Here is a 12,139-nt window from a genome sequence, read left to right on the forward strand (position 1 = left end):
AATAGAACAAGTTAAAGTGATGTCCTATTTGGGCGTAACCTTGGACCACCAACTCACTTGGAAACCCCAGCTGGAAGTGCTAGCCCTTAAGTTTATTCGCCTTTCAGGGTGCCTGTTAAAGGAACAGAAAAAATCACTAACGAAGCGTATTACACCTGCTTTAAAAATATACGATGCCAAAGTGAATGCGGCTACACTGTATGGTGCGGATATTTGGGGGTATATAGGTTTGTCTGCCCTTACCAACGCTCAGAACAAGTTCCTCAGGATGTTAGTGGGTCTCCCCCAATCTTCCCCCATTACTCCCCTGCTTTTAGATTTAGGTTGTAAACCGCTGGGTGAGATGGCCCAGTATCGTCTTGTCGCTCTTTGGCGTCGCCTTTGGACGACCGAAGAACTTAGCTTATTTGCCCAAGAACTTGGTGAAGTCAGAGCATTGTGGGGTGCCCAGAAAATCCCTTGGCTTAGGGAGGTAAAGCGGATACTGTATCTGATGGGCCTCCCAGAGCTATGGCTACATCCAGAATGCTCAAACTTCCCATCAAAAGCTGAATTCAAAGAGCTCTTCTGGGCTGCAAAAAAATCCGCTCTGGTCTCCCTCTCAGCTGCTAATAACCTAACAGGTCAGTTTCTGATGCACAAATTAACCCCTTTTCTGGAACCATACTGGGACCTGATCTGTAAGACGCTTGATCGTAAGCTGTACCACCAGTTCCGAGTGGGAACCTTACCGATCAAGTCCTTTACTGCTAAGTGGGCATTAAATTCTAGCGATAAATGCCCCTTTTGCCCTGATCACGTAGAAAGTCTGGGCCATGTATTTTTTGCATGTCCTGCATATCGACAGCCCAGACTAAAATGGTTGAGACCAATTTGTAAAACTTTAAATTGTGGGGGTAGCCACACAGCCCTTCTTAAATTAAGAGATCTACGCACTGCCAAATCTGTAATTTGTGTAGCAAAATTTTTGGGTTGGATGTGGCTTATCCGTGTAAAGAATCTGTAAACTGTTTTATCAATTTCTTTATGTCATATACCGTATTTAATGTAATGGGGATCTCTTTGTACAATGTTGTTTACTGGAAATGTTTTTATCTGTGTCTTTTATGAATTTTTTATTCGAAATAAAGACTAATTGACTGACTGACTGATAGGTTATCATAACCCCTTGTCGGGTAAGTAACAAATAGTTCATTTCATAGGGTCCCGTACCAACAACATCAAATGCATCCCACACAGCTCACACTATAAATACACACTCTTTTGACATGTTTACTAAGCGGGGTACCAACAAGTGTATAACTCACACTCCTTGACAAGCTTGCGGCACTCCTGCTCCAAATCTCATGCCCAAAGTACAATGCTTCCGGCATGGCGGACATCATAGCCATAGCCACTGGAATTATGCGCTTGTGCGGCCAGACATTTCTCGCGTAAATGTGGATTTTCCGCATTTGCCACATAATCCATCATCTGCTGTATAATCGGTAAATTTCTAACTAGAAAAATGGTTCTAGCTCAAACGGATCAAAGTTACTGAAAACGCAGCATTACATGTTGCTGCTCAGTGGAAGGCCTTTTGGGAAGGTTGACTGATGATCACTTTTCTGTTGCTAATTGCTATACTTGGGTGTTACACTGGCACTAATGAAGTGCAACCTACGCCGATACACTGTTAGCAAGTGTTAAAATGACTAAATAAAAAAGTAACAATATCATGAAATATGAGACTGCCGCTGGCCGCGCGACGCGAAGGGGAGCTAAGCGAGACAGCGTCTTAGTACCACATGCCGCGCGAGCAGAACGATAGCGCGCCGGCCCCTGAGCCGCCCCTTTTCCCAAGCGACCAATGGGGAGGGAAGCACAGGGCAAAGGGGGGGGCGGCCTCAAGGGACTTATAACTGGCACAGCAAACATTGCTCGGTCTTTTCCTGCCGCGTTTCCTGGGCTGCTCTGCGCTGTTGTGCGTCGGTGATAACGTCGTTGATCGAAAGGTATGTGGTTACTACCAGGCCTCCCCCCGGCCCCGTCCCTGGGCATGACCAGGTTGATAGGGCCCAGTGGTTCGTCCACTGGGGGGGGTTGGTAGTGGCTGGACGGGCCGGTTTGAGCGGCGGGGATATGCCGAACGGCCGAATAGGGTCTTTGTTTGGCGGGTAGTGCAGGATTCTGGTGGCGTTGTGGGGCGGGTTGATCGTGCAGTCGGCTGTAGGTATGGAGCATGTGCGCGATGTTGAAGGTCAAATGTGGGTTTCAGCGAATGTCCGTCTACTGGGTTTGATTTATCTGAATGTATGGCGAACAGGCTTAGTGGCCGAGCGAGGTCTTTGTACAGGGCTTGCGGCGTGGTGAGAGCGGAGTGAAGCGTGCGCTGCATCGGAGAAAGGGGCTGTTAAAGTTTGCAGTACAGTCTGCGAGGCGGCTTTGTGTGATATGTGGCGGACAAGCGGGGCGGCTGTGTGAGGTCTTTGTGCAGGGCGTGCGGCTTGGTGCTAGCAGAGTTAAGCCTACGCTTCATCAGGGAAAAGGGCTGGTTAAAGTTTTCAGTACAGTTGGCGAGGCGGCTTCGTGTGAGCGGGTTTAAGCCTACGCTTCATCGGAGACGGGGCGCTTGATGGGGCTTGCGCGTTCCTGCTAAAGTTTACCGCATGTAGGGGATTGCGAGTCCGGCTAAGGTTTACCGCTTGAAGGGGCTTGCGCGTTTCTGTTACAAGTTTACCGTACGGTCGGCGGTAGGGAGGGGCACGGGCGCGCAGTTTTATTGGCAAACGTGGGTATCTGCGTGAGTTTGGCGAACAGGCTTTAATTGTCTAGATGTGTGGTAGACCAGCCGAGCAGCTGAATAAGGTTTTGTTGCAGGCGGGGCTGGGGTTCGGTGTGAGCGGATTAGGCTGGAAATGGGTAGGCCCCGAGGTGGTCGTGACCATCGGGGGAATCTTGCTGCTTGAGGGAGAGCGGGCCGTTGCCTAGGCCTCATCGGGGATTGGTAGAGCAATGGGTGCAACAGAAGGAAGCCGAATCCGTGTTTGGTTGAGGTTCGAAGGTGATGCACGGTTTTGTTTAGCTGCATGGTGTATACAGGCGGCCGCGCTTTTGGCTAAATTAAAAAAGAAAAAAAATATATATATATATATAAACACGCTTTTGGCGCCAAAGATGATACCGGATGGCGGGGGGACATTGGGCGTGAGGGGTGCCCTTCATCGTGATCGGTTCCCCCAGCAATAAAGAATTGGTCGTTAATGTGTATTGTTTCGATATAAAGCAGCAAGGGACCGGCCATTAGGGAGCGCCTTCACGACAAAGAGTCAGGGTCTTGGGATAGGGCAATGCCGGGATCGGTTGGCGAAGCGTGGCCGGGTCTTGTAGTCATTTCCGGTCGGGAGCTCGTCACCCTCATTGTGTTTACGAAGCAGGCACCGAAGGAATGGTGCCGACGGTAACATAATTTGTTTTAAATATTGAGCTAAACGACCCTTAGCAGTATCATATGCGCTTCTGTTAATGAAATTATTGACTTACCTTCGAATGTGTCAATGCACGCAATTGCACGGCCATTATTACCTCACAGGTTACACAGGACCAGCAAGCTACGGAGCGTCTCACTCATTAGTTAGTGGGCGCTGAATCGCATAGGTAATGAGCGCGTCAATAGCTTTCTGGTTAAAGCGGTGAGGAGTCCAGGCATGTGCTGCCAACGAACACACCGCTCGAGGGTAACACGGGGCGGTAGAAATATTGAATGTACCATGCAAAGACAAGGTTGGAAAGTGCCAAGTTATAACAATGACTCCGATCTGGGGTAACACGAGGCTTTAAACTTTTGAATGTACCATGCAAAGACAAGGTTGGAAATTGCCAGGTTATAACAGCATATTGTTCTTTCAGACGCCACGTGGACCACGTCGCAAGATTAGCATCCCTGGTAAAGGAAGGGCGGAAAGCATCAGGTAACGACGGGGCAATGTATATCTTCGGCTCATGAGCGAGGAGGCTGGGGGGTGCGAGTGGCGTGCCTCGCCCGGGTAGGATGGGGGCCGGGCAATGGAGCGGTACATCGGGCAATGCGGTTTTCGTACAGGTGTGTGGGCGATGAATGGTTTTTGATATCGACTTACGCGATTGTTTTTTCAGATTGGGTACAAGAACGCGGGCAAAGACTGGCAGCAGCTGACTTCGAAAGAGCATCAGGTAAAGCAGGGTTGCGTACGTCGGTTGCGAGCGGGGTACTGGGCAACGCAGGTCTCTTTACAGGTGTGCTGGCAAGGATCCGTTTGCCGTCAAATAACGCAATATTATTTTACAGATTCGTCCAGAATCGCGGGCAGGGACTGGCAGCGGCTGTCTTAAAGGAGCGGCAGGTAATATACGAGTTGCATACGTCGGTTGTTAACGGGCCATCGGGTAACGCGGGTTCCTTTGCAGGTGTGCGAGCGGAAAGTTCGTGCATGATGAATAACACGTGTTGTTTTACAGATCGCGTTAGGATCTCGGGAAAAGTTTGGCAGCGGCCGACGTTGAAGGAACAGCAGGTAATACACAGGTTGCATCCATAGCCCCGCTGCAGAGTCCCAAAGTTGCGTAATTTAACCCTAAAATAGAAAGCGACGAATTCCCTTTGCCACAGTGTTCTATGTGTTCTGTGCACGGTGTGTCCAGTAGATTACCTTTCCACTACTGCTGATAATTTGTAGGTAACGCGGGGTGGGTAACGCGGGTTCCATTATGGGTGTACTAGCGACGAACAGGTTCGGATAAAAATGTGTAGTCATTGTCGTGTACTTTCTTACCCGTAGGGACTCGGAAGGGTAGGAGCATTCGCGATGAGCTCCCGCGGCGACGCGTTGCCACAGGATGGGCTGTGGGCGGAATTCTTGGCGGTCGCACAGACGAAAGGGCCAGCCTGGGCACAAGGCTTCATTGAAGCGCGCCGGCTGGAGGACGCTGGCAGGCCTGACGCACACGATGACGCACCTGGCACTTCGGGAGAGGGGACGCGTTGGTCCACCCGCAAGAGGAAGGGCACCCGGAAGGAATTCCCAGCCACGCCAGCACGCAGGAATGAGACAATGACACCATCCCTTCCCGTGGTGGCGCCAGCTAACACGGCGTTAGTACCTACTGTGGTACATGAGTCGGTGGCGGAGATAACGGACTTGGCCCAAATGGGTAAGACAATGGACGACATGTTGGGTTTGATGGCTATGTTTCAGAAACGTTTAGACTCCATGGCGGCTGCACAGGAAAAGTTGGTCCCACTTTTTGGGGCAGCAGCTGCTGATCCGGTGAGCCAAGTATGGGCTCAGTCAGGGCCGCCATCGCTAGCAGGGCCACCACTGTCGGCCGGACCATCAGCGTTGATACCCGCCAACTCGGGTGCCAACTCTCAGGCTACAAAGAGTGCCTCCCCAGCTAGCCAACAGAGTGCGGCCAACAATGTTTCTCAAGCGGTCGCCCCAATTCTCACGGTCACCCCGCAGATTGTGAATACCTTCAATTCTCAAAGCGTATCGGCAGTCGCTCAGCAGAGTAGTACTCCCGCTGTTCATCAAAGTATGGCCCACGTGTTTCCTCTAACTGTAGCCCCTCAGATTGTCAATGCCCTTAATTCACAGAGTGTGTCAGCAGTCGGTCAGCAAAGTGTGGCCCCCATTATGCCTTTAGGTACCCCCCCTGTCGTGCCTCAGCCTGGCGCCACCTCGAGTTCACAGGCAGCAGGCCGGGCACTGGCCACGGAAAGGGCATCAGAAGGCCCGGGGACGGGCACGGGCGGGGCAACGGTTGGGGCTGCTTCAGTTCCGTCAGGGGCAGGTCAGCCAGCGGGCGCAGGGAAACCAGGCTTTAAATCAAAAGGTGGCTGTTCATTGGCCAGGCAGGTGCCTCAAGCTGCGAAGGAAGGTATATGGAGAAGGGAGTATATAGACATTCTGACCTTATTAATGCATGACAATGCAGGGGCTGACACAAGGAGGATGGGAAAGAAAGAGGAGGAAAAGTGAGGTTTCAGCGGTCGCCTGAGAAGACCATTGAGAACTGGACTGAAGCATTCAACATATTGGCAGCTATAATTGTGCAGAAGGACCCAGATCAGAGCGAGGCTCTGATGGAGTATGCCAATTCCATCCAACAAGGGGCAAGAGAGTCTGGAGGGATGGGCTGGTTTTCATATGATCAGGAGTTCAGAAAGACCATGGCCAGTTGCCCAGAAATAGGGTGGGACCACACTGACATCCAGCTTTGGTTTAAGCACATGTGTAGGACTGGGAACAGCAAAAGGGACAAATCTCACAGGACACAGAGCGAGGGCAATGAAGCCAAGAGGTGGGAACAGGAGCAAAAGTGGGAGCAGTATCCAAGGCGATCCTTCCAGCAGCCCTTTCGGGGAGGGCGGGGGAGGGGTCACGGAACGGGACCTAGGCGCTTTAACTCAGGGACCTGCAGGCTGTTTAACAATGGGGCATGCATCTGGGGGAGGGCGTGCAAGTTTGCCCATGAGTGCAGCAAATGTGGTTCACAACACGCAGCAATCTCTTGCACCAGTGGGCAGAATCCACCCCCCACTACAACACAGGGATCAGAGGGCGCTCGACAATAGGATGATTGAAGGGCAGACAGGACAGATCGAGCATGGCGACGAAATAAGTGGTAGAGTCCTTGGGCAGCACGAAGCACAGGCGGATCACAGCAAGGGCCCACCTTTCACGAAATCCCGGGGCAAGGGTGGGACTGATAGCTACCATTCAAGCAGCAATGTCGGAATCCCCCAGCTGGGTGGGGGGATGGAGCATTCCAAGGGTCCTTCCCCTATTGTGTTGCAAAACATCTTGCCGTTGCTCAGGGTGTATCCGCTTAGGAAGGAGCGTGAGCTATTGATTGACGGATTTGTGGATGGTTTCAAGATTCCGTACAAGGGGCCCCTTGGTCCCAGGGATGCCTTGAATTTGAAGTCAGCTAGGGAATTACATCACGTGGTCAGTGAAAAGATTAGGAAGGAGGTTGATCTGGGGAGGGTGGCCGGGCCATATCCTTCACCCCCGCTTCCGAATTTCTTAGTTTCCCCGCTAGGTGTGGTCCCAAAGAAGCAGCAGGGGTCTTACAGACTGATCCATCACCTATCATGCCCGGAGGGCAATTCAGTCAACCACTGGTTGGAGGAGGGGGCGTGTTCAGTCTCTTACTGCTCACTAGACATGGCCATCGATCTGGTCAGGAGAACAGGCAAGGGAGCGTGGTTGGCAAAGGCAGACATCGAGTCAGCGTTCCGTCTCCTGCCTGTTCACCCTGACAGTCAGCACTTGCTGGGTTTCAGGTGGGAGGGGGCATTCTTTTTCGATCGCTGCATGCCTATGGGTTGCGCGGTCTTGTGCGCCTTTTTCGAGGCATTCAGCTCCTTCCTGCAGTGGGCCCTCACGACCAGGCATGGCATTTCACAAGTCACCCACTATTTGGACGACTTCCTCTTCTTTGGCAGCGACGGTTCTCAGGAGTGCGCTGAAGCCTTGCAGGCCTTTGAGGTCCTGTCAGACCATTTGGGTGTTCCCCTGGCACCGGGGAAAACGGAAGGGCCCGCGCAGGTGCTGACATTCCTGGGTATTGAACTTGATACGATCAGAGGGCAATCCAGACTCCCAGCGGAGAAGGTGTGTGAATTGAGACAAGATATTAGCGCAATGATGGGAAAGGGCAGCGCAACCCTGGAGCTAGTGCAGAGTCTGTTGGGCAAGCTGAACTTCGCTGCAAGGGTCATTCCAGCTGGTAAAGTGTTCTCCCGCAGGTTGGCTAAGGCTACGGCTAGGGTGGAGAAGAAGCATCACCTGGTGCGTCTGGGACCAGGATTGAGAGCAGACCTGTGCATGTGGGATGAGTTCCTGAGAAATTTTAACGGTACAGTGATATGGAGGGCCCCCTGGGAAAGCAGCCAAGGCTTGTGTCTCTTTTCCGATGCATCCGGTAGAGTAGGTTTCGGGATAATATTTAGAGAGAAGTGGTGTGCCATGAAATGGCCAGATGCGTGGCGCAAAAAAGGGGCGACGGCAAATATCACAGTCCTTGAGCTGTTTCCCATCGTAGTGGCACTGCACCTATGGCCAGAAGGGCTGGGCAACAAGAAGGTGGTGTTTTGGTCTGACAACCTTGCTGTGGTCCAGGCAATCAATGGCCTGAGCGCGAACTGCCCGTTAGTTCTAAGTCTGTTGAGAGAGCTAGTCAGGGCGGGATTACGTCACAACATCGGATTCAGGGCTAGGCATGTAGAAGGTGTCAAGAATGTGGCAGCTGACGCTCTCTCTCGCTTTCAGCTGTCACGATTCCGGGAGGCATGGCCGCAGGCAGGGGAGGAGATGACACCGTTCCCGGCAGCACTATGGCGACTCCTTCGGTGGGGGAACGGTTGAAAAGGATGGGCCAACGTTCCCTGGCCCAGTCAACCAGGAGAAGATATGCGGCCCAACTGATCACTTTCCGAGCAGTGATACAGTCCCTTGGAGCAGCAACTTTAAGCTTGAAGGAGCAAGTCGAGAGTTTTGTTGTTTGGGCTAGGGAAACGGGCAAGTCCCACTCTTGGGTGTGCAGCCACTTGGCAGCGCTCAAACACGAGACTCGGCTGAATGGTGAAGAGGACCCAACGGGGGCATTCAGGATCAGGGCAGCACTGAAAGGGAGGGCACGGGACGAGGTCAGGATCCCTGATAAGAGAGCAGGAATAGAGTTCACCGCCCTGAAGCGCATGGTGGATACAGTGCCGTCTGTGGCTAATTCGGCATTTGAGGCGCAACTCTTTGCAACAGCCTTCTGCCTGGCTTTCTTCGGAGCCTTTCGGGCCAGCGAGTTGGTGGAGAAATCCAAAACTGATAGGTCTGGGAGAGCGCTGGACATGATAGATGTTTGTGCCAGGGATTCGCTAGTTCTGTGGCTACGAAGATCTAAAACTGATCAGGCTGGTAAAGGTGTGGCTATAACATTACATGCATTCGAGGACCCCAGATACTGCCCGGTAAATCTGGTTAGGGAATACCTAAAAATCAGACCCCTGCTGGCGGGCGCCTTCTTAATTCACGCAGACGGCACGCCATTGACCAAATTTCAATTTGAGCGAGTGATGGAGAGGGTATTGGCCAAGGCGGGCTTGTCAGTTGCAGGGGAAGGACGAAAATTTTCCAGTCATTCCTTTAGAATATGGGCAGCTACTGCAGTATATAGGGCTGGGCTGGGTGAGGAAGGGGTCAAACGGGTGGGGAGGTGGTCGTCCTCCTGTTATCAGAGATATGTCCGCCCATGAATATGACAAGTGGCGAAGGCCATATTCATTGCATAATTGGTAGAAGGAGCCATTGTGCAGCAGGCCATGGCACAGATGATTAATTTTGTGGTGTTGTTTGTAATGCCAATTTTCAGGATGGCTGATGCTGTTTAAGTTTTTGTTTGCTGTGAAGGTCATTATAAATAAAACAGTAATGCCAACGGTGTATTTTCTTGCAGTTGACTGTTGCGTGTGGGTGATGGGCCATTCGTATGTTACCAGGCTGGAACAGTGGGCGTCATACAGGAAGTGGGATTTGGCCTTTGCAAGGACACGAATAGTGTGGATGGGCTCCCCGGGAGTGAGATGGGGTCAGCTGAGGGGCAGACTGGACCAATGTTTGTCAGCACGGGGGGGCCTCCCAACATCCTCGTGATACATCTGGGAGGGAATGATCTGGTGACAGTGGGGAGGAGAGCATTAGTGGATGCCATGCAGAGGGATGTAACCGCTATAACGAACAAATTGGGGGCCACTGAATTAATATGGTCGGAGATTGTCCCCCGCAGGGCCTGGAGGGGAGCGCGGTCACCCCTTGCCATCGAGCAAGGCAGGAGGAGGGTCAACAGGGCCATGCAAAAATTCATGGAGAAGAGGGGCCTGGGGTTTATTAGGCATGCGCTGATACAGGAAAGGACTGTGGGTTACTATGAAAGCGATGGGGTTCACTTGTCTGGGATTGGGATGGATGTCTTCCTCCTTGACTTACAGGAAGCTCTGGCAGTAGCAGGGTGCCAGTGATCTTGAGGGCACTAGGGAGTAACGGAAGGTAACTAGGTGGTGGGGGGGCTCTGTCATCGACGGGGGCCTCCTCCAGAGCTGTGGCGGAGTACAGGGCGATCTGGAAGCAGATGGACAGTAAGGGTACCTCTGCGGCAGAAGGATACAGTCAATATCTCTGACTGGCACAGTAGGGGTGCCTGAGCCAAGAACCTGGAGCCGAGGGGGTTCCAGGAAACAGCGTCGGCGCCCCGTTAGTCCTTCGGGCGGTCGGGGGGCCTGAACCGACCGGGGGTGTGCCTCATCGCTCCGCCCTGACAGGGGGGGCGGGAGTAGAACGAAATAAAGTGTTAAGGTATTGCACCGTCAGAGCATCGACTCACCGTGCAAGATGGCTAATTAGGCATGCGGGTCAGCGAGGGGCTGCCGCATTGGATCGCCTGCTACTTGTTATGCAAAATAAACCTGCACCACCGTTTCCCACAATTCTGTCTCATGAGTCTCCTTGGTATGAAAGTGGTATGGGGCTCAAGGTGGAGAGAGCGCTGGCGGTGTGGGCACTAATTACACCGCATAACTTGCATTTTCTTTGCACACAATTTAGTCAGCCCTGCCCCATAATGTGGTCTTCCCATGCCACATAATTACGGTGGCCCTGCATATGAGGCAGGGTCATTTGGTATAGAAGGTGGGGCTGAGTAAGGCATCAGGGAATGGTGGGTTGGAGAGCACAGAGTTATTTCTCTGGAAGGGTTTGGACTCCAAGCTAGCCTGGAGATCAGCCTTGCGATCAGTCCCAAACCATCCCAACTACAGCAGCAAGTCCTGGGTGAATTGATGTGACCCGAGGCAGTACGGTTCTTGCACTAGGGGAACATCCCGACCCCATCTCATGCTCCACTATTCCTCAGTCCTATACATTGTGCCTGCTAGCACCCTGATTACACTTTCCTTGCACATCAGTGGTGGAGGGTGCAGTGCCTTTTCTTGCACCCGAATGGCAGGGGAGGGCAGTCCCCCTTCTTGTTTCTCTTTTTCTGAGGAGGCGGTGGAAATCTAATTAGGGAAAGAGAAAGGGGGCAGAGCGAGCCATCTCTTCTAGGCGCTGCAGGCGGTTCTCGGTTTGCTCGCTTCCAGACAGATGTACTAATTGCTCTTAATGCATTTGCCATCGATCTGCATTGCAGTGCCCCTCTCCGAGCCTGTGCAAGGATGAAATGCCAGGCACTCCCGGGAAGCCCGAGCGGCTGCAATCAATTCCGTCTGCATCATAGGAACGGGAGAGGCAGACAATAAGAGCCCATCTGATAATGGATGGGCCAAACTGGCGCCAGGGCAATGAAAAGGCAAAGAAGGCTGTAGAACACTCTTATGATTGATGTCTCTTTCTGGCCACCCGTCATGCCACGCCCATTCCGCTGTCTCTTCCACAGAGCGGGCCTCGAGGTTGGATAGAACCGTAACCGATTACCCCTCGGTAAGATCTGAGCGTGGGGTAAGGTGTTTATTAACGTAACGCTTTAGACTTTGCACGGACTATTGCTCATTGCGGTTGTATATATTTTCTGGATATTTAGGTCCCATGTCATTAATGTGACTACAGCTGTAAACAGAGACGCTATTTACTTGCAATGGATTCGATTGGGGACTTGGCTGAATAAATCAGATACGAGGGTGAGAACCATTAAGATTAATTATTGTAGATGCAGTTTACAGATATGGGATAGTAGAGTGAATGGCATATTCTCTTAATTTTTAGCGCCCCTACATACAGATACGCAGGATTGGAGTGGGTGAGTAGAGGCTCTTTTCTAGATTGGGTGTACATAACCCTTATGTCGCATGACATATTTATATGTTGAATAGGTATTTAGCGTACTTTATAACATTATAATATTTTTTGTTTTTAGAACGACTTTGATTTAGAGAGCATTATATTACACGTGAAGATATATTTCACGACACGTGTAGGTGAGTCCTTTATATTTACCCGAGTAAGGGTATTGGAATCAGCATACGTAAGTTAGTGGCTGAGCCATTCATAGTCATACAGACTATGGTGAACACTTTGTTATATGGTGTAGCCCTATATATGTATTTTTTAAATATATGAGTTTATAT

Source organism: Lissotriton vulgaris, chromosome 1_2 (genome assembly GCF_964263255.1).
Source record: "Lissotriton vulgaris chromosome 1_2, aLisVul1.2, whole genome shotgun sequence".
NCBI lineage: Eukaryota > Metazoa > Chordata > Amphibia > Caudata > Salamandridae > Lissotriton > Lissotriton vulgaris.